The sequence below is a fragment of the Callorhinus ursinus genome, unplaced genomic scaffold (assembly GCF_003265705.2).
Source record: "Callorhinus ursinus isolate GAN/ISIS: 27379988/994484 unplaced genomic scaffold, GSC_fseal_2.0 scaffold2, whole genome shotgun sequence".
In the NCBI taxonomy this organism is placed as follows: Eukaryota; Metazoa; Chordata; class Mammalia; order Carnivora; family Otariidae; genus Callorhinus; species Callorhinus ursinus.
The window spans coordinates 68901585-68928450 of NW_027397064.1; the positions used below are offsets into that span (position 1 = coordinate 68901585).

The 26866-nt window shown below is 43.3% G+C and overlaps 1 protein-coding gene across 2 annotated transcripts in view; it reads left to right on the forward strand.

The window, feature by feature from the left end:
- Positions 1 to 15518: 15518 nt before the first annotated feature.
- The window catches only part of ITGB6 (integrin subunit beta 6), a 127128-nt gene continuing 115780 nt past the window's right edge, over positions 15519 to 26866 (forward strand). For both annotated transcript variants that reach the window (XM_073883502.1, XM_073883504.1), the window contains exon 1: positions 15519 to 15765. The gene's annotated coding sequence lies outside the window, so the exon portion shown is untranslated. The remainder of the gene's footprint in view (positions 15766 to 26866) is intronic.

Here is a 26866-nt window from a genome sequence, read left to right on the forward strand (position 1 = left end):
TTTTAGCTTGGGCCACTAGAGGGAGGGTTACGTTGCCCTTCACCTTGAGCGGCAAGCTCTCGGGGCAGAGACCCGGCCTGCACAGGCACAGTGTAGGGCCCTGGAGGGCGACTGCGGCTGCAGGCACATGCTGCTGGAGGTCAAGGGGTCCCGAGCTGGGGGGTGATGGTAAGAACTGATACGTAAGCACAGTTGCCTGATGCTGGCAGCCCCTCCTTCCTCATCAAGGGCATTGCTGCTCAGACTCGGGAAGTAACAGATGGGACTTTTAAGGTTCAAGGAAGCTGGGGGCAGGGGACAAAGCCAGAAGCCTTGCCGGACCTCATGACTTGGAGGAGCAAGAAAACGGTAGCAGGTCTCTGGGCTGCTCAGAATTAAAAACAGAAGGCACTGGAGTCAATACAAACTTTAATGCTGCGAGGCTGAGATTTGATCTAAGTTCTTCCACTGCTCATTTGCACAAGATACGGATCATAAAGGAGACTGCAGCTATCTCCTACCATCTAGTATCCCTGAATCCACTTTCTCTGCTTGAATACCTCCAGTGACGAGGCACTTTCCACCTCACCTGGCATCCCCTATCTTTTTGGAACAGCTCTCAAACTGGCTTAAACAAGTCAAATTGCATCTTTGTAATTTCTACCTATCAGCCTCAGTTCTGCCAGCTGAGATGCTGCAGAATAAGTCGGTCATTCCCATTCTTAAAAACACAGAAGTATATTGACAGAACGTAAGAGCGATTACCAGGAATTAAAGAGGACAGGAAGGATGTGATTATAAAGGGACAGCACAAGGGGGTTTTTTGAGGGTGATGAAGCTCTTCTATATCCTGATTGTGGTGGTTACACAAACACATGTGGTAAAATTCATAGACCTGTACACCCCCCAAAAATACCTTTTAATGTTTATCCACTTATAAAATAAAATATTTTTTTAAAAAGTGAGAAGTTGGTCATTCTTCAAATGTGGAAAACTGCTGCCTCCGTGATTCTGTGGGTTGAACACTCCTCGTGGCATTAACATTCAGCTCCGGCTCCACACTCAGCACCATCAGCTCACCCTCTTGGGGCATGACAGGTGCCTCGGGTCAAAGCCTAGAACCCCAGGACTAGCCCTGGCCTCACCGATCTCCCCTGCTCGGCTCTATCCTTCTATTATAGGTGAGATGGTTTCCATTTTGACTTCTCGGACACACCACCGTTCTTAAAGTTGGTAGCAAATTGAAATCCTTATGTTGTTTACTTTTTGGTCATGATAATTATAATAAAGATATGGAATGGAATGGAATATTATTTAGTCATTTTTTAAAAGAAGACATTTTAATGGCATGAAAAACATAAATGGTAAGTGTTAGGTACAGAACTGTAGATAATAGTGTGTTCATAATTAGGAAGCAATATTTAAGTATAAAAGACGAGAAAGTGTTCCAAAGTGCGTAGCTGTGGGTGGAAGGATATTGGGAAGTTTGTATTTGCTCCTTTATACTTTTCCAAATTTTTCCAGTTTTATACCATGAAAACATTTTCTAATCAGGGGGGGAAAAGCTTTAACAGAGAATGTTGTCAGGTCATCCTGAAGTCTCCATGTTTATTACATTCCAATTCAGCATGTTTAATTTTTTTGCAAAATAAAAGAGACTGCAGCAGACATCAGAAGACACAAAAAATGACATGATGCGGTCCGGTCCTCAAGGGACATTCTTACGGGATGCACAGGTGTATGAATGACAATAGAGCAAAGAGAAGTAACAAAAGCATGACCTAAATAAAGAGCGTTGGGGGTTCTGTGAGGGGCCAAGACGTCCTCAACAGTCTCTCCTGCTATTCTTGTCATTTCCACATTACTAACCCGTTGGTCCTGTTTTTACTGATCAGAATTCACTCCAAAGCAGCCGTTTCCCTCACCGGTTCCTGTGCCTTCTGAAAGATGAAATTGTCAGGCAGACAAATGAAGCCTTTGGTAGCTCTGCTGTTGCCAGAGTGAGACTTGGAACAGATGTCCAAAGACTTGATGTTCCTTTGTCACTCCTGCTCTGAAAATACTGGAATGTGTAGCAAAATATTGTTTTGGTTTGGTTTGGTTTAATCCAGCCAGGTGTAGGATACTTTTTAAATGGAGTCATTTTGACTTTGTTTACCCTCTGTCAGATGTTCTACACCTGCCAGATTGAGGATTTGCAAACCCCTGTGTCGCTTTCTGATCCCTCCCACCCCCACTAGATCTTGAAAACTCTTGTATTTATTACTTTCTTCTCAGAAGTCTAGGCGGGGATCCCATTATATATGTTTTGTTACACACTGTGCTTTGACGCGTGCCTGAGACCATGAATATTGTTCCTGGCCCTCTGGCCTCTTATTTTCTTACTTGAGAAATACTGAAGGAACTTCTTTCATTCTTGCTATATAATTTTTCCCCCAATGTTTAGTTCTGAGAATATTTTCTGTTTCCCTCAACTTTTACTTGGGACCAATGGTCCTTTGGTCTCTTTATTTGGTTTCTAAACTTTTAATTTACAAAAGTTTGAAGCAATTTATAGGAAACACAATAAAACACATTTAAAAATCAGTGCTTGGGAGGTTTAACAGTGAAGAGAGAAGGCGAGCCCAGACTATAACCCTGCAAGCCAAAAGGCCTCCACCATTCCTGTAGTCGAAGCTCAATAATTTTGAGTTTCCTAGCAGCCAAGGTGGGGAAAAAGGAGAAAGGTGCACATATCTATAACTCTTGTTATTGGGAACAAAGCCTACCAGATCCTCTGGAAAAAGATAGTGTCTAGTAGCTTTGTATAGAAACTCCTGCAGGAGGCACTGGGCAGTGTCCACCATATTCCTCTGCCAATACAGCGACATTTTCCCCAGGCTGTTTCAGGTAGGGCCTCTCCATGAAGGCCAAGGATAGCATATCAAAGCACCATTCCGTGAAAGTGGCTCTGGAAGGCCATAAACTTGTAATAAACGTTCTCAGTTAAGTCTCTTCTCAAATGTTCTTAGGCACTTCATTCCTCCCACCAAGTCCACTGCTCTGATTCAGAAGTTGGGAATATCTTGTAACAGCACAAACATTCCAGATGCTCCTTTCACTTCCACATTTAGCCCCTCAGATAGAAAAAGAGACGCAAGCCACAGGTTGTCCTACCGCTTACTGATCCCCATCACACTGTCGGGTTTCTTCCCTTTCACCTGAAGCGGCCGCGGGGGGTGCCAGTCGTTGGGCTCTACTCAGTCCTCTGGCAAGTCCTGTGACTTGGGAAGGAGAATCGTGGCACTGTCCATTAAATATTTTCGGAGGACTCTCAAAAATAATAATGCTTCTCTACTTTTCTGTCAGAAGAGCCCTGAGAGCTGAGGAGAGAACATAGGGAACGCCAGGGGTGTTGAGGCACAGCCCTGCATGACCCACCGTAAACACAAAATTTTTCATATTTTCTTCTCAATTAGTGGGAGTTTTGTGTTCCTCTTATATCGTTCCCATTTTCCCCAAAATGGTTGTGCCATCTTACTCATTTGATTTTTTTTAAATTTTGAAACACGAAAGTTGCAGGCGCCTGGGTGGCTCAGTTGGTTGAGCGACTGCCTTCGGCTCAGGTCATGATCCTGGAGTCCTGGGATCGAGTCCCGCGTCGGGCTTCCTGCTCGTCGGGGCGTCTGCTTCTCCCTCTGACCCGCCCCCCTCTCATGTGCTCTCTCTCTCTCATTCTCTCTCTCAAATAAAATCTTTAAAAAAAAATGAAACACAAAAGTTGCAAGTACACTACAAAGAAGCTTTAGCCTGATTTGCATTTAGAGGTCCTGTCTTTAGTTTCTTTCAGTCTGAAGTAGCTCCTCAGTCTCTATTTGACTTTCATGACTTTGACACAATTGAAGGTTCTAGGCCAGTCATTTTGCAGAGTGTCCTCAGGTTGTAAACCTGTTTGAGGAGAATTCCAGGTGGTCGTGCACCTTTGGGAGGAACATCACCAAAGTAGAAGCTGTGTGCTCCTCACTGCATCCCTTTGGGAGGTGCAGGATTTCCATTTGTCTCATTATCAGTGATGTTCCCTTTGATCACTTAATTAAGGTGGTTTCTGCCTGGCATCTCCACTGTAGAGTTACTCTTTCCTACTTGGCAGTTAGTAAGTATTCAGTGGGGAGATGGTTTGGAACCACGTAAATGTCCTGGACTTCCTCAAACTTTGAATTTGTTCATTTACTTATTTATATGAGTATGGACTCAGGGTTTCCTACTGTGTCCAATGGGTTCTATCAGTTACAATCATTGTTTTGATGCTCAAATTGTCCCTCACTTGGTCAGTGGGAGCCCCTGCATGCCATCTTCTGTGTTTAAGACATGTCCCCATTATTTTTTAAGCATTTCCTTGCTTTCTGGTACCACCAGATATTCCAAGCTCATCTTGTACCTTCCCTGTCCCAGTTCTGGTTTCAACCATTTCTCCAAAGAGTCCTGGTTCCTTTTAGTGGAGAATCGTAATTAGCAGGTAAGATCTGGGGACTGGGTGCACTCTGTTATTGATATGCTGCTCTTTCCAAGCCCTGTCAGTGAACAGGGTTGGGGAATGTGTACGTGGGTGCAGATGCACACGTGCATACATTTACATCCGTATTTTCCACGTTATCCATAAATAGTGAAAAACATGTTTGCACGTTTATACCTCCATTTCCAATCTGACATCTCTGGGTTTATTTTCCCTTCCCATATTTGTAATTCTCTTCTCTGACAGCAGGAAAGCTGGCTCCTGGTATCCTTGATATGTTTACTCATTCAGTCAGTCCCCCTGTGTATAACGAGCCCCCCCCCTCTGACCTCACCCCCTTGGCTGCACCAATGTCTCAGCCTTGCTCCCCTGGCTCCGGCTCTGTGTGGGAGTCTGGGGGTGGTGAGGAAGTTGGTTCTCCAACTCTGCCCAGAAGAAGACTGGAACCGCATGTCAAGGCTCGGGAGTCACCCTGCCATAATGGGGCAGCTGCTCCCCTAAAAGAAGGGGAACTTTTGTGATGCCATAAATTTGCCCCGTGAAGTCTCCTTACCTTTCACTGTCGGGATGGAAAGTGGTTTGAAACAGGGATCTGAAGTGCAGGAATGGTGTGGAAATGGAAATTCCAGAAAGAAGATATAAAGGAAAGACATGAGTGGATGTCAGGAAGAAGACAAAAAAAAGGAGTAGGAAAGAGAGGCTTGGAAAGGGGGACTGGTGGAAAAACACAGGTATGATGGAGTGCGGAGAGAAAAGACAGTAATGGAAACCATTGCCTGATGCCACCCTTCCAAAGCCGTCCCCCGAGGGTCTGGAAAACAGACTGGTCCCTCAGCCACCAACTCTGCTGTGCACCGAATTAAGGGAACAGAGATGTTTCTCTGACATCAGCAGTGAATTGCCATCTCTGAGGCCACAAATCCAACATCCTGCAGAAACTCCGGTGCGGGAGCCTCCAGATACTCGCAGGAATTTTTCCAGCCCTCCCAAGGGAATTGAGTCCAACCTCACAGAGCAGGGCAATACTTCCTTACCATTGACCCATCTCATTACCCATGAGTGAATCCTGAAGTCCGAAATAAATGCCTTTGAGTCCTGGGGACCGAAAAGAGCTACAACCTTTTATGGTCGTGGAGAAATAGTGAGTTCATGGATCCAAACCTCCTCACCTGTTTTTCTTCCCATTGGCCCCGCTCTGCAGCATCGGGCAGGGCTGCCAAGCACATCTGTCTCCTTTCCCTTACCTCCCCTTACACCTCCTCCTGCTGCAATCTGGGGTGCCCATGGCCAGCTCCCCACTGCACGGTTCCCACCCCGGGGGGCTAAGGACTGCCTTTCCCAAGTCAACCTTGATCCGAAGGACCTCTCTGTTGCCTGTGGCCCTGTTGCCAGCCCTGCTCTTCTTGAAATTTCATCCCCTGCTTAAAATCCCTGCACCAGCCTGCCACGTCTGAATGCCTAGCTCCCCAAGACCTCATTTCCACCTCCAGCCACACCCCATCTTGATCTTTAAAATCTCAGAAAAGTTCTGTACTCTGTACCTTTGCCTCTTCTTGTCTGACTTCTAGAATATCCTCCTCCACGGGATAACTCCATTTATCCTCCAAGATTCAACCCAGGATCTAATCTTCCTGAGAATAATTAGGCAATAAAGAACAACTTTCTTTTTCACTTTTTCTAAATTATGAAAGAAGCTTACAAAAATGCATAAAACACAAATGTACAGCTCAAAGTTTCATTGCAAAATGGGTCCCTGTGACTTCCACCCAAGTTGAGAAATAAAACACGGTCCCCCTCCTGGACACCCCCTCCACGGTGCCTCTTCACAATCACGAACCCCTCCTTCCACTCAGCAAGTAACACTACATCTGTAGTAGAGGATTTCCTGCCTTGCTTTTCTTTACGATTCTCTTACCCAAATACGCATCCCTAAAACCCACAGTTGATTTTTTGCCTGTATTTGAACTTAATGTAAATGGCATCATGCATTAAATATTTTGTTGTGTCTTGCTTCTTTTGCTCAATATTATATCTTTCAGATTTCATCCTGTGTTTTTGCATAGCTGTAATATGTTGGTATGGTATGGTTTTCCACTGCATAAACATACCAAAGTGTGTCCATTTTATTTCTAATAGACACGGGAGCTCTTCCCAGTTCTTCGCTAGTGCGAATGTGCTATGATGGAAATGCTCATACCTGTCACTTGGCACACCTGTGCCTGTATTTCTGCAGGGTCTACGCTCAGGAGTGGAACTGCTGGATCGTGGGGTATGCCTAGCTTCGGTTTTACAAGATAATGCCCAAATATTTTCAAAGTGGTAATCACAGACCCTAGGATTAGATGAAATAACAAAGAATACCTCTACTTCAGATTTCAAAAAAAGAGACAAAAACAAAAACAAACAAAAACCAATGTGAACACCAGTAGTAAGAGCCCCGAGGGTCAAAGGGTGAGTATTGGCAAGATCAGAAGTCAGGGTGAGGAACCACAGCTGAGGGGGCCCAGTCTTCTTAGGCAGGGGAAGGTGCTGGGGCAAGGGTCTAACTAGTATAAACGGCTTCCCACCGTGAACACTGAAAAAGAGCTCCCCTTGTTTCTACTGAAAAGAAGGAACTGGGCTTTGCCAAGCAAGCTACAGTTTGTTGTTAGTGCTCTGGTGCCTTGGATGTTGTTCTAGTGGACACCCACTGCCCTTGTGGGACCCACCAGGCTGCTCCTGGCCAACATCCGCACCCCCCATCTACCCAGTCCCACCGGCTCCCACCCCTCAGCCCCAGTAGTAGCCTCCACTCCTGGCCTGACCACAGGGATCATGGGTCTCTCACAGGCTCGGCCCCTGGAGCCCAAAGAATCCCTGCAGTAGTCTAATGTTGCCACCACCTGGGAGGGATGTGGGAGTTCTTCTTCGGACCTTCTACTCCTCATTCACTGACAGAACTTGAGAGGGCGGGGCAGATAAGGTGGCACATTCGGACATTATTCTGATGCTGAAGCTGAAGGGGTCCCCGTATGTCCTCCTCTTCACTGTATGGAGAAGTTGGGACCGTGTCTTCATCTTCTTTGGGTCTTCCCTTTCCCCAGCCCCACTCCCAAGCCTGGTGGAGTCCCTCAACACACAGGGTACCCAACCGGCCACTTACCCAAGCAGCAACTCTATAGCCACTGGGGACAGAGGAGGTACCCTGTCTTAGAACTCTGTATGTACCGTTCTTAGGACTCTGTACTGCCACCTGCCAGAAAATTGTCAGAACAACCATATAGATCGGCAATGTCTGCGGGAATGTGATCCTCCAGAGTTGTTCTCACTGTAACCGGCAGTCTGTCTGTCTGATGGATAAGTAAAATTCAATACTTCTACTCAAATCTCATGTTGGCCAATAATCCCAAACTCTTAAAATGGGGTTACCAAGAGGTGCTAACAAAGAACAATTGTCTACAAGAACTTTAATTACTCCCTTTGGGTGGGAGATCCACCAAATAGTTCAGATCAGCCAGAAACTACCAGCAAAAGGGGCTTAATGGATTTTCATGAAACGGCCAGTGATAGATGTGAATTTTGCCATAGCTTACTGATTTTTTTCCATGTGGAACTCGAGGGGCTGCCAGTTTGAAGACTAGAGCAGACACAAATCAATGTGTATCCTTCCAGTTGTCCGTGGTGAGGGTCTGGGAGAAGGGGACTGAGGGAGTGTTGACCATGACCCTGAGCCTGTGATAAGGGTCACTGCACAGGGTCATGCAGGGTGTGTTTGGCTGAGGAGGGCGAACGAGGAGCCCTCCAAAACTATGCATTGAAAGGACTGCTCAGTCCATGGAAGCCACCTTTCTCTCATCTGACGGCCCACAAGCGATGTCTTTTTCTAATTCTCACAAGGACAAGTGCTGTGCAAGACATTCAAACTGTTGCCACAAAGCCAAGCCTAGTATCAGTAGCTCTCTGAAACTAACAGCTCGGTGCTACCCCCAAAGCTGAACACCCTGGCTCATCTGACCATGACTTCTTTCCTTCTATGTTAAATTGTTTATAACCCTATAGGTCAATGACATTTCTGCTTTCTAAGCTCAGCACAATGACTTCTTCATGACCTGGATATTCTCCGTTTGTTCCTCCAACTTGCTCTTTTTAACTCTCTATGTCCTCGGAGACTGACCTTTGGGGGCAGCATCAAGCAGGCTCCCTGGCTTCCGTCTGGGTTTGGCCAATGCCAAGGCCCTGCAGAAAGATGGTGGGTCGGAGGGAAGATCCTATGAGACTTATTGCCCCGGCTTCCTCCCCGTGGGCCACGGGTTGGCACGGTCCCTGTCATGGGTTGAATTGCGTCTCCCCTCCGTCCCCCCCCATAATTCATATGTTGAATTATATGTCCCCAGTACCTCAGCATGTGGCTGTATTTGGAGACAGGGCTTTTAAAGAGGTAATTAAGTTAAAATGAGGTCATTGGGTGGGCCCTAATCCAATGCGACTGGTGTCGTCATAAGGAGAGGAAATTTGAACACCGACATATGCATAAAGGAAAAGCTATGCAAAGACACAGGAAGAAGATGCTCATTTACAAACCAAGAGAGCAGCTTCAGAAGAAACCAACCCTGCCAGCACCTTGAGCTTGGACTTTTAGCCTCTACAACTGTGAGAAAATAAATTTCTGTTGTTTCAGCCACCCAGTCCCGGTACTTTGTTAGGGCATTCTGAGCAAACTTATTACAGTCCCTCTGCCAGAGTCACAGGTGCAGACCATGCTCCCTCTCCTAGAAACACAGTTCTCTCCCTGGGCTTGGGTCACTGCTCTGTCCCAGAGCCCAGGCTGAGGGGAAGGAAGGAAGGGCTCCCTGCTCTTGCTGCCCCATCCTGACTGGTTTCCCTTTGCTACCCACCTTCTTTAAACTCCCTTCAATTACCCCATTAGTGTGCACCAGGACTTACTCGCAGGAACTTTGACCCATCCACTTGTCTCCCTCACAGTTTGCCTGAGTTGTCGCTAACGTATGATCCTGCCTCGCTGAAACACAGCAGAGCAGTTCACAGGGTCCCTGGGTGAGGGTGCGACGGCCTAAAAAAAAAAAAAAAAAAATTCGAAATCTCCTATGGTGACAAGAAGCTGTTGGAATATGCAACCCAGCGGTGAGCCTTGCGAAAAAGAAAGACACCGAGTCTGTGTGCAACCGAGGTAAAGCTGACGCTTGTACCGGTGAGTAAGAAAGTGGCTGCTTTGAAAAATTCATGCTGTGGAGAGAATACTTGGCAAATGGACATTTAGAATTGTTTCCACCATTGTATAAGTTTGTTTCTGAAATCAATGCTTCCTCTGTGAAAACATTCTGGTATGTACATATTTTTAAAACTGGGAAGTGGGATTTTTCTAAATGATTTAAAAATCTTTCAAATGTATCATTTCAGAGAGCTTCAAGCGTATCTATCTAATCTATCATGTATCCATCTATAACAATGTGCATCAACTAGGTAGGCTCCCTTGCCTTCTGACTTTCTCTGGGTCTGGTCAATAAGAAGCACTTCTGATTAGAGTTTAAGAGCAGTTGATTGATGCTAAGGGAGATGGAAATTTATTAGTAAACTTTCAACAGAACCTTTGCATTAGCTGGTGTATGTGGCTGAAAACATGAGTCACGATGGAGTAATTACAGACAACAGTGTGCTTCTTGCATTATCTTTGGAGCACTGTTTTGAGCCATGGAAGTCACTAAAACCAAGTATTAAAATAAACTGCACTTAGAATCAGACTCCTGAATCCTTATCATCAGGCTTTTTGAGTGAGCATATTCAGCTCGGTCACATGTAAATATAAAATGAGCATATGACACTAATAGCATAGTAAAAGCAAAAAGTTTTTTTTTTTTTTATACCGGGGAGAAAATAAAGAACTTAATATTGTTTCATCTTTTAAAATTCTCTCTCTGTGTGTTTTAAACTAACATATTAGTTCAATAGTACATGTATATTTGTGAATAAATAATAAATATTGGGAATATCTGCTTAAAATCTTTTACTAATTCTGGCGAACCATTCAAAAAGCTTGGAGACCACTGAGCATTAAAGCATAAGGGGCTGGAAAAAACAAAAACAAAAAAACACACACCACCAGACCCGGAATCTTAGAACTTCAGTTTCACAATTCTATCTTGTTCGAACCATTTTTAAGAAAAGGAAGGGGGAAAACAGGAAAAATGTGTGACAGGATAGCCAGCGCCTACAGCTTTCCACATGAGCTAGGACAGTCCGCTCCTTTGGTTGAACAGCTACCTCTCAGAGAGTTTTGGAAATATTTGGAATGTGGTGGGAGGCCCAAGGGACCACCCAGCAGTAAAAACCTAAATGAAAGCCTTCCAAAAACAACCGGCAAAATGAGGGTCAGTCCCTCCCCAGCTCCACCTCCTGGCCAGGGCTGGGCGGGAGGGGTTCAGCCATCTTGTCTAACTCTGCTGGCATCTTGCGTGGATTGCTGAGGTCACAGAGGGTGTGGGCCTTGGAAATCAAGGTTGTCACAGTGTGTAATGTTTGGAGGTGACAGAAGACACTCTGGTCACTGTCAGAGAGAATAACTGTTTGACTAGACAGGGGACAATGCCTCTGGTAATCAGCTCAGCATGTCTTCTCTCCAATGCCTTCCAGCAAAACAAGAACCCAGCTCCAGGCAGAGCGCGGGATGATATGCATATTTATCGCCCGGCCTTTCAGGCAGAAGGCAATGAAAACACTTTGGTGGAGTGGAGACATCACTGTGAAATTTTGAAATCAAAGCTGCTTCCAAGCTGTTTTCTGTTATTGTTTTTCAGGATTCCTCACTGATTAAAATTAAAATCTAGTTACAAAACAAGCGACCTGGAGAGACATTCACTTGTCTACATCTCTACAAATCCATCCTGCTGCCTCCAGCTTTTCTCCTTAAAAGCAGAGGGAATCCAAATCAACTTCTCAGCACTGAAGGTGCACCAAAGCTGTTTCATCTCCCTATAGAAGCCTCTAAAGGAAATTATCTGAATGCTTGAAAAATCCAGGCTTCATTGCAATTATCTAAACGGAGTTGTTGGGTGAGGTTAACAAGACATCCTTTCTGCTATCCACGTTCAGAGTCGTGTCCGTGCCAAATAAGTACTGGGGACTTGTTGTTTTGTTCCTAATGTCCATTAAATGGTAGTCCGATCAGCAATTAACGGGATTTGTAATCTAGGTAAGGTGAGCCTATCTCTGAGTTTTGTTAAACTCCTTTATTCAGCCTCCAGCTCAGTTTACAGGGGACCTCCTAAATCTCAAGAATCTCCAGCTGAATGGAAGGACAAATTGCTCTGCCCAAGCCACACCCAGTGGGGCCAACACTGGCAGACATTGCTGTCATACGGGACTGGGACCTCCAAACTGGGTTTTCCTTCTTTCCACCCCTGCAAAGAATAAGAAGGCCACATGGTTCCATGTCATTTTTCCATGACTACCTTCCAAATGGATACCTGGGGGCATCCAAACCCCCTCCAACTGGGAGGCATTTGCCATTTACTCCATATAATGCACTCCAGCAAAACCCGAGTTTTCACTGTAAGGAATGAAGCACGCACTTTGATCCATTTGGCTTTTCGAAAAATGAAGGTGACGCCTTGGTTTACTGAGGCTTGCCTACTCTACTCTATAATGCCAACAGATTATTGGGCCGCGTGGCAGGCTTGTCTGTCATGTTTTGTGGCCAGGGCAATTCCCAGCTTGGCTGGAGAGCTGAGAGTGGAATTTTAACTATGAATTTCCTTGTGTTGAATAGGCTAAAGTCAAAAGTCCACATTCTGCTTCAGATATGCATGAACAACTTCCACTGAAGTTACTCATGTATATCTGAGTTTACTTAAAACACTCCAACACTCAGTCGCTACTAAATAGCATTCCTCTTTAAAAAGAAAAAATCTTTGTAATGTGCATGTGAGAGGGTGAAACAGCATGTGTCAATTAACCAAAAATTCACTCAGTTTGAGGAAATGTTTGACTTTTAGAGGAACAAAGCCATTTGGACAGTCCTGCTCACTTCCCTCTCTATACGTACCACCATGGAGCCTCTCTGGGTTTACCTTGGAGGTTCATTTGCCTAGACCCTCCTGGTTTTTAGGGGTAGCTGTGGAAGAGTGCAGCGCACGGGCCTGGATTCAAGAAGCAAGATCAAGTCCCACCTCTGATAATAGTTGTACAGACTTGGGCAAGTCAATCTTTCCCAGTACCTATTCGTCTGTATGTAAACTGTTGACTTTGCAAGGTTATTGTGTGAATTCAATAGGTTAATGGGTGTTAAATTTGTCTTTTGATTCAGAAGTATTTTGCCTGTTTTATAAGGAAAAAATGTAAACAAACAATCAAAAGCCCAATAATGATCGAGACAGTAGGGAGAAACTTACAGTCAAACAATGGTAGTGCAAAAATATGTTGGTATAATTCCTATGGAAGGCAACTGTAATGCATATTGCATTGAGTATTTAAATGCAATATTTAAATGAGTACATAAAATTGTCTTCTTTGATCCAATAATTTCACATATGAGAGTTTGTTGTAGGAAATACAAAATTTAATAATGATGATGATGATCATGAAGGGCAACCTCTTTGTGTAAAGATTTTCTTTACAGCATTTCCTCTCATGGGCAACATGTGGAAACAACCAAAATTTTAAGCAAATAAAGGAATGTTTAAGTACACCATTACAGGCTTTGGATGATGCTTAGATTAAATTCTTACAATTTTAAATGAATAAAAAAATGGATTCAATGGGTAATGGGTATAAGAAAGCCAGAAGTTGCTTTGGACAGAAGGACTATATGAACTTTTGACCCTCTTTGCATTCCTAATACCTTATACATAGATGAAACTCAGGTTATATTAAGTGGATTTTTTTAAGTGGGATACCTTAGCTCCTAATTAACTAAAAAACACTCTGCTCAACTAACTTTCCAATTAATCAAAGCTTTACCTTAATTAGCCCTGTAAAATAGTTTTGAAATATTTTTCCCAGAGGTTACTTCTTATTTTTCCATTCAGTTATCTGTAAGATCATAGATATTCAGGAACTAGTACATTTGGCATTTGGTCAAATAGCAAGAACTTGGATTTAGCCATTGAGTATCACAAGGCGCAACATCAAAGGAATTTTCCAAAGTTGCTCCCCACATACAGCCCAGCCCATGTCATTTGATCCTCAAGAATGCTGAGCCAAGCAGCCGAGCAGCAGGAGATGAATGTCCATGGCAGGGAAGCCAAAGTATACATTTTCACCAACAGGAGAATGGGTACAAGCCAAACAAGGAACGGATGGCACACTTTAACGGTAGATGGCAGTTTTCAGAGAAAACCTGTCAGTGTATCAGAGTGTATACATTGGCATTTGAGTGGTATGGAAAAATCAAACATTTCCTCAAACTGAGTGAATTTTTGGTTAATTGACACATACAGTATACAGAGTGTATCCTTATGTATACATAAGGAGGGGGAAACAATCCATAAAACCTTCTTAATATACAGAAATAGAATAAAGCATCCAAAATAGGCAACTACGTGGGTATTTGGTTCTCTAACTCACTGGAAGTAACACTTATTGCCAACTTCAGTGGTATTCTTTGTGATAATATTATGAAATACCATTTTGTATTTCTAGCATGTCCTACAGGTCTCTCTATGGCTCACTATGAGCAGAGCACCATGCTCAGCACACAGTGGAATCGGTCCCCCCAGGAAATAGAAGATAGTCAGTGTTGGGGCAACCCACAGAGGAAATGAATTTTGCAGAGAAGGAATAATTTAGTCCGTTCTTGAATTCCAAATCGAAGTGTTTCCTCACATATGAGTTTACTTAATGAGCAAAAGGAATTAAAAGCTCCTTGAAAATTCCTTGGTATCATAGAGGTTCAAAATGAAAGGTTGTTTATAAATCTTCTAATAATCCACCATACACAAGACACACATTCTTTATAGACAAAGAGATAGCTCAGAGACATTAGGAATTGTTCTGAGACCAAATATACAGTAAGTGGTAGCGTCAGGATTCAGACCCGGTCCCCCCCGCTCCCCCCCGTTGCTCTTGCTTCCATACCACTCAAATGCCACATGGCTTGAGAGCTGCCAGACCTCCACCCATACTGCTCATCAGCCATTCAAGAAATGATGTGGCACAGTGGAAAGTGCTGTCAGACTGAATGCCACAAAGTCAGACTGAGGTTTAAATCCTAACTCTGTCACTTACTAACGAGTGACCTTGGACAAGTCAACGAATCTCTAAAGCGAGGCCATCCACCCATCACACAGCGTGGGGGTAAGAATTAAGTGAGATAACGTATCTCCAGCGCGGAGCGGGGGGCCTGGCACACCACGGGCGGCTCAGGGAGCAGCGTCTATCATTAAAAACATATGGCCTCCTTGAAGGCGGGCCCAAAGCCCTGCACTTTCGGTTTCAGCCTCAGAAGAAGAGTGTGGTCCAAACACTTCATCCCTCTTCACAAAAGCGGTATGGATATCTCTTCTCAGCTGTGCCCAACTGGAATAAATCCAATCCAATCTGGACGTTTAGTGTTTGGCACCATCGTTAATACTAATCTCACCAGTTTTTATTTTCATTTTTTAGTTTATCCAAACAAGCCATTTTTAGAGGCTAGTAACTTTAAGCCAGAGCTGCCAATAAAATAGACTTATCTTGAAAACACCAGGATCCTTTTGAAGGAATGTAAATATAAATAACACACACGATACAGGAAAATTTGATAGGCGTTTGGTCATTGGTTTGGATGCCAGCTCAACTCTAAATTTGCCCAGTACTATTTTGGGGTATTAAAATCTATATGTGCTTCATGTCCCAGCCACCCTGCCATCCATTAGGTTTGAATGTCCTTTATGGAATGAACTTGATCCCCCCCACCCCCCCACCCCCGCCTTACTTTTTGGTCTCTCTCCAGAGCAGCTAATGCGCTGGCATAGTTCTGCCATTTGTCAGCCAGAAGTCTGGTTACACATTTGCTCGTCAATCTAAACCTAACCTATTCTCATACGAGCACTTGGGGTTTCATGTAAATCAACCAGACATTCTGTCGTTCACCAGCAATATCTCTCCATAGTAGACTACACCAATGTGCCTTCATGAAATATTTCACTATGTTTGTGGAAGAAATATTCAAATGAACATGCTTTTTCAGGAATGGTGACACCAGAATGTTATAAATCTGTTCATTACCACAACAAGGATAAATGGTATTTCTGCCAAAGACTTGATAACGGGTGCAGTAATGCATCTCAGCACTTTCTGAAATTAAAGGTCTGCCCTGAGAGGTAAGTAGTAAAATGCATGACTAACAAACGCAAACCCAAACTTCGCAGCTAAAGTTTTCCTTGTCCGTGTAATTGATCGTTTCCGACAGACGGTGCCTTAGGAAGTTCATAACGTTACTTCTATTCTCTGGATATTAATGTCCAGGTGAGGCGGACCCCACGGTTTGTAAAAGGGCGGTTCCTCATTAATTTAGCATGCTTTCTTGTGATTTTTCTTACATTTGAATTCATACACGCTTTTAACAGCCGTACTTCAAAAATCTGCTATGGTTTAAGGGCAGTATTTCACGGAATTATTAGTTCATCATTCAGGAAAATATTTTAACCTTCAGTTGAATGGTGTCTGAAGCAGCTTTTTAAGATACTTGTTTCTGGTTATAGTGATTAACTGTTAATTCTTTTTAAAAATAGGCAGTTTGACTCTGGCCTTCACTAGGTTTTTTGGCATTTTCAAGGGGTCACAAAGGAACTAAAGAACTGGGAATTTAAACAAGAAGAATTATCAGTTCTCATCGACAAGTGCATGACATTGGGTCAGTTAACTTCGGTGTTACTAGATTGTAAAATGATGTTGTCATGTAGACCTGATTCATGAGAACGATGGGAAAAACGAAGAGGGGAAGGCTGCCAGTCTAGGATATTTGCCTGGTATCATTACTATTCACTTTGAACACTGGAAGTATGACTACCAGTGCTGTATAAAAAAAAAAAAAATCCAAATCCGTGAAAGGTTATTCATCCAAAGAATGTGTCCTCTAAAATTAAAGACTCACAGAGTTCTATCGAATTGGCTCTCAACATGCCTAAAATGTACAGAATACAGATTCTGGTCAGAGAGTAATGGTTTTCCTTTACTGTTCTGGATTCTGAACAGGCTCAGCAGATCACAGATAAAGTTTTTTAGCCCTGGGTTTCAAACATAAAGTGACATGGTCACAATATAAAGATTAGTGTGTACCTAAGTAAAATTCTGTGCCTTGGGGGAAATGCAGAAATGCCTTCCTCTTCAGTCTGTTCATTCTTGTGCATTCGGAGATAGCCTTTTCCTCTATCTGACTTACTCCCTCTAGTGTTTTCTGGATGAAGTACAGGAACTAAAGCTCCATTTACACACAAACAAAAAACGTGACTGCAATCTCTCAGTATTATCCCCAGTTATCATACACTAAAGCACACTTACCACCAGATGTTGTGATGTGAACACTGAGTGACTGCAAGGATTTTTTATCGGAGAGTCGCAAACTTAGATTCCTGTATTCCAACGTCAGATCCCCAAAGTAGGCACTGGCTTCTAATCTGTTAGGGTTACATTCCTTCTCTGCCTTTGAACCCTTATATTCTAATTCACTTTTATTGATATGCAGAAGGGGAAAAGATTCTCTAATGAACTAAGGCACGCAAGCAGGCATTTCTCTGATAGATGTTCCAAGAATAGAACGTAACGCTTTGATTCTTCTAAGTTACCCAAGAGGTTCAAGGTGTTTTGCCTCAAGAGAAAAGTGATTAATTTTTTAAATAGCCTTATGGAAACACTGCATATTTTCTGCCACAGAAGCCCTTAGTCAAACCAGGAAGAGTAGCTTCTTGGGAAATGTACTGCTTATGGGCACTTTTTCTTTACAGAGAAGAAAATATACTTCCAAAGCTGGCAGCTGCCGTTGCTGCTACTTTGGAAACCAGCCACAGCTGATGTGAGAGCTATCTATAGGCCAAGGTCATCTGGGGATCTCCCCAGCCTGCTTACAGAGATGGCACCCATGCTTCGTTGGAGCGCATGGGCTTGCCAGTCCAGCCCAGGGAGCTATTTTCAGTTGAAGTTCCCACAAGAAGGCCCTTGATCGTCCTTCATGCCGCTGACAGTCACTTTTATACTTAACCATTCTCAGCCACAATCTGCTTGATACACTGGCCTCTTCTCCCCTTTATAACATCCCACCTGTTTCCAGACCCCCAGAGGGGGGGTCACAGGTGTGACCAATGATAATATTAAAACTGACCTTTACTGATCTTGGTTGAACAACACAAAGCTCACTGATGCACACAGCTCTACTACATCAATCCACCAGCCTCTAATCCCTGCCAGGCCTTGTCCATTCAGATCCTTAGAGATCTCTCCTCTTCCACTGTCATTACATTTCATCCACTTTTGCCTAGATTGCTGGAGTAACCTTCCAACCAATCTCCCGCCTCCAATTCACCAACATTCCACCATTGGTTATATTTCAAAATTACAAATCAGAATGCATAACTCTTCTTTTTTATATAAGATTTTATTTATTTATTTGAGAGAGAGCACGTGTGAGAGTGTGCAAGCACGAGCAGGAGGGAAGGAGGGAGAGGGAGAAGCAGACTCCCGCCGAGCAGGAAGCCTGACAATGCGGGGCTCAATCCCAGGACCCTGGGATCATGACCTGAGCCAAAGGCAGATGATTAACTAACTGAGCCACCCAGGCGCCCCTGGAATGCATAACTCTTCTATTTAAAACTGTTCCTTGGTTCCCCATCACCTACCAGATAAATCTCATACTTTCTAGACTGGCATTCTGCCTACTTTTCCAGGTTCATCCCTTATCATTCCCTTCTTGCCATCTTTCTATCACTCCCTTCATCACATAGATATACCCCTTCCCTCAAACCTGTCATGCTCTCCCATGTCTTTAGATCTGTCTAGTGATCTTATCTCCCTAGTGATCTTCTATACTTATTCCATCAAGATTCAGTTTGAGCATTATCTTTTTGATGGAGCTTTCCCTGACACTCTTCCAAAGCTCCCCATCCAGCTCACACACACATGTGTGCAGTTAGTCCCTCCATCTATGATGCTCCATAGGCCACGATCGACTCTTAGTTCTTGTATCACTACACACACGCCACACACACACACACACACACACACACACACACACACACACACCATAGAAGCACAGATTTTGGACTCTCCCCTACTAGGCTCTGAGGTTCTTAATGTAAGAATCTTATATTATTGATTTTTGTGTGTGTTCCCAACAACTACAGCCATACTTAAAGCAGTATATACATTTTGTTGTATTAATAAAAATATGAATCTCACAAACAAATCAGCCACATCCAGAAAAGGATATTTTAATTTAAGTCCTGTCTTTACCTGTGCCCTTTGCTAAATAGAACTTGATTTACCAGGTTCCCAGCTGAGTTGTGGTCTAAGGACTGATATCTGAACTTCAGGAAAGCTGATGTTTTTGCCAATAGATGAACTACAAAAATATTGGGGACCGGGAAATTAGGTCAGAGGAAAAGAGTCAGGAGCAAGGACGTGCTGGGGCTGGGGTGTGCTGCCCAATGAGCACAGTCCAATTCTGGAAGACGTTGGAAACAAAGGAGCTGTTAAAATTGAGAAAGACACCATGCATGGTTCATACATATTGTATGCCTCTCGGCTGTCTCTTCTCTTACTCACATCCCTACATACTCTGGTCTTCCATGCAAATTCTCAGCTTAGATCTAGGCTTAACCTGTTAACCTTGACTCCAAGATCAATTACCAGCATAGCTCTTGCCTTTCTAGGTGAGTCATTCTGCCCCCACCCCCCATAGAGTTTTCCCCAAGACAGATACTTCTTCAAGAGACTGCTGAGGTTGAACTAATCTCTGCCTACCTTAAGTGACATTTGGGAGTCACAGTTTATGACACACAGTCTCCTCTGTACCTCCTTGTCGCACCAAGTGTCAACCCTGCTTAAGCTCTGCTCAAAGCTCAAGCAGATGTTGATCCTCTCTAACTGAAAAATTGACTCCTAGAAAAGTATTTTGACCATGAAGCTCTTCTGGTTAGCCTCCATATCTAAACTTCTCTTACTCTTCATCTTTCAAACTCTCCATTTTTTCATTATCTTATTATTAAAAAAAAGTTTACTGAGCCTTTCTTTATGTGCCAGACCTGAGGCATGGACAGTAAACAAGACAAGCATAGTACTTCTCCTCAAGAGCTTGAGGTCCGGTTATTTCTCTGTTGTCCCTTGAATCTGACCTATATATAGGAATCTGTGTGCACTGCATACACTCACACCTGCCATCCCTCTGGGCCCATCTGAATTCTTATAATTCATAAAGGTTCCATTCAAGTCTTCCCACCAATATCTGGTGTTGTCTCCCTCTTATAGCAGGGTGTATTAAGAACTGGCTAAGGCACTATATCTAAGGATGCTGTGTAGAGAACCAGTGATGATCTTAAGGAAGCCTCTAGTAGTATCTCCAAGGGCTCTGTCATACCTATAATTTGTATCAATTGTAGGTTTTGATATACAAAGAAAGGGCATGCTTACTCCTTGTGTGAATAACATGGGTGGGTAAGAAAGATATCCAACCACAGAATCAAGATGTATTTGTTATCTTTTGCTACATAGCAAACCACACCAAAACTGAGTGGCTTAAACAACAAGTATTTATTATCTTGTAGTTTCTTTAGTTCACAAATGCAGCAGCAGCTTAGCTGGGTGTTTCTGGCTCAGGGTTTCTCATGTAGCTTCAGTCAGGATGTGGGTCAGGGCTGCAGTCATCTGAAGCCTTGACTAGGGAAGAGGATCTGCTTCGAATCTGGCTCTCTCACATGGCTGTGGGCAGGAGACTTCGGTTTCTCACCATGTAAGCCTGTCCATAGGCTGCATGAGCATCCCCAAGATGTGGCACAAACTTACCCCAGAAAGAGCAAGCCAAGAAAGGAAGAAAGTTACAGTTTCTTTTAGGACCTAATCTTTAAAGTCACACACCATCACATCCACTTTATTCTATTTATTAAAAACAAGTCACTAGGTCCACCTGTATTCAAGGAGGGGAATTAAGCTTTACCCCTTGAAGGGAGGAGTATTCAAAAATTTTGTGAATGTATTTTAAAACCATAGAAGCTGCTAAAGAATTTTGAAGATTGGCACTATGGCCTAAATCTAATTTTCGGGTGTGAAAGACATAATTTTACAACAGTCTGAATGAAAATTCTTATGAGTTTTAGTCAACAAAGGGCCTGCTCCAAAAGTCAACATGATCCTAGGCCACATGAAAATCCAGGTGCCATCTGGGGTGAGGAAGTGAGTCATGCCTCTTTTACTCTGTTGGGGTCAGACCACAACGGAGAGCTGTATTCAGTTCGGCGCACCACGTGGAGACATACTGGGGCCCAAGTGAATGATGCAAGTAGGATGGTCAAGAAATTTGGAATCATGTCCTATAAAAAGGTTGTTGAAGGAACAAGAGAAGTTTAAGCCAGAGAATCCTTAGGTATGCTGTGTGTGGTCATTATGCTCAAGAATGTGAAGAACTTCCATGTACAGAGATAGACTTGTTCTACTCACCTTGTGCTGTAGCCAGAACCACTGGGTTGAAGTCATAGGAGAGACACTATGGATCGATGTAAAGAAAGCATTTCTAAGAGTCAAAACTGACCTAAGATGGAAGCAACTACCTTCAAGGGCTACTGGCATTATCAGAGGCATTAAAACAGTCAGAGGGCTGACTTGGCACATAGGAGGAGGGAACCAGTATGGTGTCCTTGCATAGTGATTCTGTGATCTCACAGGCACTTTCCTCATGTCTCTGTGGAGTTATCATTACCTCAGCATGGAGTAAATTGATGGCAATGGGCAGACTCTATTCTTCAATTGGATTGGAGAGCAAGGCATGATTTTGGTTTTTCAAACAAGGATCACTTATTAGCTCACATTTCTATGAGTGGGAAATTTGGGCTGGGCTCAGCTGGTTGGTTCTTCTACCAGTCTCATCTAGGCCAGATGGTTGGTCTAGGATGAACCTCACTCACATGACTATAAGTTGTCGCTGGGGTGTTGAGCTTATTTTTATGGTGCTCTCATGGATCCAGTGAAGGAGGAGCTGGTACGCTGCAATGCACCAATGCTTTTCAAGTCTCTACTTGTATTATGTTTGCTAATATTCAATGATCAAAACAAGTTACATAGTCAAGCCCAGAGTCAAATAGATTTCTTGATGGAAGGAGTGGCAAAGAGGCCAGCACACAGGCCAGAAAGGTATTTATGACCATTTTGCAGTCTACTACAGAGACCTTTTCAGATTTACCTGAATGAAGCCCACATGTTACTTTGGAGATCTGTCTGCTTTCCTTGAGAATCAAAACTCACCCACTGGTGCATCACTCTGCATAATCCAGACCACATGAAGGGTGTTCTCTCTGTCATGATGAGCCCAATGACAATATGGCGTAACCATTGCCCAGAAGCCATGTACAAAGAGCTCAGATCATCCCTATGAGTGGGCAAAATGGAGGAAACCTCAGCCTTCAGGGGGAGCCTCCCATCCACTTGGGAGAAACAGAAGGACAAGACAAACTTAAAGAAATCTAAGAGACCAAAATAGCAACATACTCCATGACCTGTGTAGGGAAGAATGGTGTTTTAGAGGAATTTGAAGATATATTCTGGGCCCCCATTTTCACTCAGGAATAAGGCAACATGGCACTTAATAAGCAGCTGCTCCCTGGTGATAACCCCCAAGCTCTGCGACTGGACACAGCCCCACCACTTCCGTGTAGCATCATTTCCAGTTATTTCTTAACTCTGCGGTTGGTTGTCATTTGAATTGGCACTTAACCCTACTGTTGTCTTACAGGAGAGTTGAAGAAGATACATTTGTCTCTATGAAAAAAAAATGTAAAAACTGAAGATAGACCAACAGGGCTGTGGTTTTGTGGAGAAAATAATATTCCTGTTTATTAACTATACAAAGAAAATGTATCTGTGTCCAAAAAAGATACCTTAAGAAGCTGTCATGAAAACAGCTTCATGCCCTCATTCATTCATGTTGCCCACCTGGCCCCTGTAGTCATTTGAGTTTTCTACTCTTGATGAACAAATATTCACCATATTTTCCAAGCTAAGTCTTTAATAACTTGTAAGGTTTTGCTTCTTGCTGCACCCTTGGCTTTGTGTAAGATGAGGTAGGGGGAGTTTTCAATAAATATTTGATTGACCAATTGATAGCATGGGGTCAAGTTTCTGGGAGAAAATAAAGATGAGGGAAAAAGACCTCCTTCTTCATTTAGATAATGTTTTGTCAAACCCAAATGGCTGATTCACAATGATTAGATAATCATTGTATTTTAAGCAGGGACAGCTGGAGCTTACTGCGTGTCTCCTGCCCAGTCTTTATTCCTTCTATAAAGGCAGGAAACAGAAGGGCTCTGCATATAGCAGTCACAGACACTCATCAAAGACAGACCACTGACATTGAACATCACAAGGAAAGGCTTGCTGACCCAGTGTTGGTGTTTGGGAGCCACATGCAGGCACACGCTAAGGAGCGTGGTCAGCAGCCCTCTCCCTTCATCTTTTGGGGATGGAGGCTGAGGAAAAAGCCTCCCTCAGTTTCCTAACAAATGGTCTATTTTGGCGAAGTAAGAAAGGGAGGGCTGTCCCACAGTTGGCCAGTGAGTCGTATGCCAAGCTGTCGTGATGTTAGTATTTCATGCCACTCATTCTAACAGAAACTCGCCTGGCTTTTTTCCATTCCTTTTAGCGAGATTGCAGTTGTAAATCAGCAAGAGTGTCCTGGAGGCTCCTGCTTCAGGTTGGTTGTCCGGAACAGTCTAAGAGGAAGAATCTTCAGAATAATTTAGAATCTGAGTCTAAGAGGGAAGGTCAATTTTGCTATTTAGAACCAGAGCACTGTACCAAACTTGGCTTTGAAGGGATGCTCTAAATGTCAGCCTTGGAATTTGAATTCAGAATATCAAAAAAACACAGTAGTTCATACTTTTACTGCCATGAGACTTAGTTCGAGTTCTCAGCTCTGACGCTGAACATTCTCTAAATTGGGGAGGCCCCTTTAATAATAATCCCCTTTGGATTGGTAAAATGCTTTTTTACTCATAATAAGAGTTCCATTTGTAGCTCCAAGAGGAACATAGGGTGGGTGTTCTTTTTCCTTTCTTTTTTTTCCCTACTTCTCCATATTTCCCATACCCTCCACCCCCCCAGAAACTACTTTTCTACCCTCTGTTTCTGTGAGTTTGACATTTTTTGTTTTTTTAAATTCCACATATGATGGAACTAGAGGATATATTATGCTAAGCAAAATAAGTCAATCAGAGAAAGCCAATTATCATATGATCTCACTGATATGTGGAACTTAAGGCACAAAACAGAGGATCATGGGAGAAGAGAGGAGAAAACAAAACAAGACAAAATCAGAGAGGGACACAAACCATAAGAGACTCTTAATCATGGGAAACAGAGGGTTGCTGGAGGGAAGGGTGATGGACATTGAGGAGGGCATGTGATGCAATGAGCACTGGGTATTATACAAAACTGATGAATCAGACCTCTACCTCTGAAACGAATAATACATATATGTTAATTAATTGAATTTAAATTAAATAAATAAAATAAAATTCCACATATGAATAATAACCACGCAGTACTTGCCTTTCTCTGTCTGACTTATCTCACTTAGCATAATGCCCACCTGTGTTTTTGCCAATAGCAGGATTTTCCTCTTTCTCGTGGCTGAATAGCATTCTTGTGTGTGTGTGTGTGTGTGTGTGTGTACATATATATGTATCACATCTTTATCCATTCATCTTTCGATAGGTTGTTTCCACATCTCAGCTATTGCAAATAGAGCTGCAATGAACATGGAGTGCAGGTAGCTCTTCAATATCCTATTTTCATATCCTTTGGATAAATACCCAGAAGTGGCAGTGCTGGATCATATGGTAGTTCTCATTTTTATTTTTTCTAGTCCTACCTCTTAATAACAGTGCCAAAGTACTTTGGCAAGTACCTTAACCTTTCTGGGCCTTTTTTCTTTATCTCTAAAGTAAGAGACGAGGTTATTCAGAGGAATAAATGAGAAAGAATTTTGTAAAGTATTAAGAAGCTCAGTTGGAAACCATGGTACAGGATGCTGAATGGCCAAAGTCACTCACCCAGCAGCTGCAGAATCAGGGCGACAGTCTACACTTCATGACTCAGCACCTAGCCTAGCACCAGGTGACTTGTTAACTGAACTTACATATATTTTCCTGTGACATCAGCCCCTCTGAACGAAGGACTGCATTGGTATGAGGCACAAATTAAGTAGAGCATGGAAGGTTGGATCTATCCACTTCCTACTGCCCTGATCAGTCTACCCTGCAACTCCTCCAGATTTATCTAATCCCCAATAAGTCCCAGACGGAAGCAAGACTCAGTCGGCATTCTTCAATGGAAGGAATCTAGAGCAGGAATCTATTATGGCCCCATTATTGGGAAACGTGAGTGGGAAGGGCGCAAGGGGATTTGGACACAATCCATAGATATGGCAACAATCCACAGATGTAAAAATCACTCTAACTCCCTGCCTGAAACTCTGCTCTGGCCCTGGCCCCTTACCCTCAGCAAATCTGCCTCTTCTCTGGGTGCCTATGAATGCTTCCCCCTCGGTAGGGTCACTGTTAAATTTCACCAGGGACACATTTCACCCTGTCATGATTTCGGCTGCACAATAGCTCCAAAGTCTTAAAGAGGACTCTCTATGGACTTAAAGAAGAAGAACACAGATGCTGGGTACAAAAGCCAACCCCCTTTTATAACAGCCTCATTCTCGACCAGTTCCATGCTAGTGTTTTCTATCAGGAGCCACTGGAAAAGAAAGAATCAACTTAAGTAATATTTAACTCTGATCACGCTGTTTGCTTTAATTATTAACATTTGGCAGCCAGAAGAAATAACAGCACTTCATCTAAACACTTAAGAAAGAAAAAGGAACAGCTCATACCCCAGCCTTTATAAGATGTTTGAGCAATCATCTTGGATGGGCCCATGCAGTCTTCACACATACCAGCAAACACTGTGAAGTATGATGACTGATTCATTCACTGTGCAAATATTTATTGAACTGGCACAGTTCTAGGTGCTGGCAATGCACTGATGAGCAAAACAGATGACAATCCCTGATCTTGTGGAGCTTATATTCTAGTAGGAAGTGGAGGAGGCAAATATTCAACAACAAACATGATAAATAAGGAAATTACATGGTATGTTAGGAGGTAAGAGAGAAAAATATAGCAGGGTAGGAGGAAGGGGAGGGCTGGGGGGAGAGGGCCCATTTTACATGGGGTGGTCAATGTTGGCCTCATTAACTGGTGACAGTGTAGCAAAGTCTTAGAGGAAGGGAAGGAAGCCAAATAGGTATCTGGAAAGTGGTGCTAGAGACAGACAGAATAGCCAGTGCAAAGGTCCTGTGGTAGGAGCATTGAGTGGAGTGTTGGGAGAACATCAAGGAGACCAGTATGCCTAGAATGGAGTGGGTAAGGAGGAACATAGAGGAAATGAGGTCATAGAGGAAACAGGGACCAGATCAGTAGGACTGATGTATAAGCTTTGTTTTCTTTAGAGAAATGGGGCCATTGGAGACTTTAGGGTAGAGTGATCTGACTTCGGTTTGAAAAGGATCCATTCTGTATGGTTTCATTATATGTTCAGGCAAGGTCACAGAGATAGACCCTTTGCACTGAAAACAACCACTCCCCCTGCTTTTCCTCCAAGATGTTCAGAGTTGGTAGGCTTCCCGGCTAACACATCAGCATCCCCCACTGAACTGAACTCCTCTGTGGCTCCCTCCTGACTCCCTGACCCTCTGGAAGCAAAGCCCCATCATCTTCATCCCGGCCTCACGTAGAGATGGACAGAGAAACGGAAGGATCTCCTCTTCCCCGGTTTGCAGCTTCCCAGTAATTCTGATTCCACCTAGCAAGATCCATTAGAGCTAATTAATGACTGTCCTTCCAGTAGGTGTCTCCTCACTATGATTAATTCTCGGTCAGAGACAGAAAGCTTGTTCCATTATGGTTCTTTTTAAAAAATTATTATTATTCAGGCTTCCAATACTGGCATGAACTGCGGGTGAATTTCTGAAGTCATGTTACTAAGCTGTCACAACTAGTAATAGAAAAATTCAATTTATAAAGAATTAAGAGAGGCAGGAGAGGCATGCTCTTCGGTTTAGAACAAAGGAGATCAATCCTGGCACAATGGCAGCATGACATCCGTGGACTTTGAAGATTCCAGCCTTCCTCTTCATTAATTAGAGAGAATCAAGAATGCTGGTGGCTAATTATT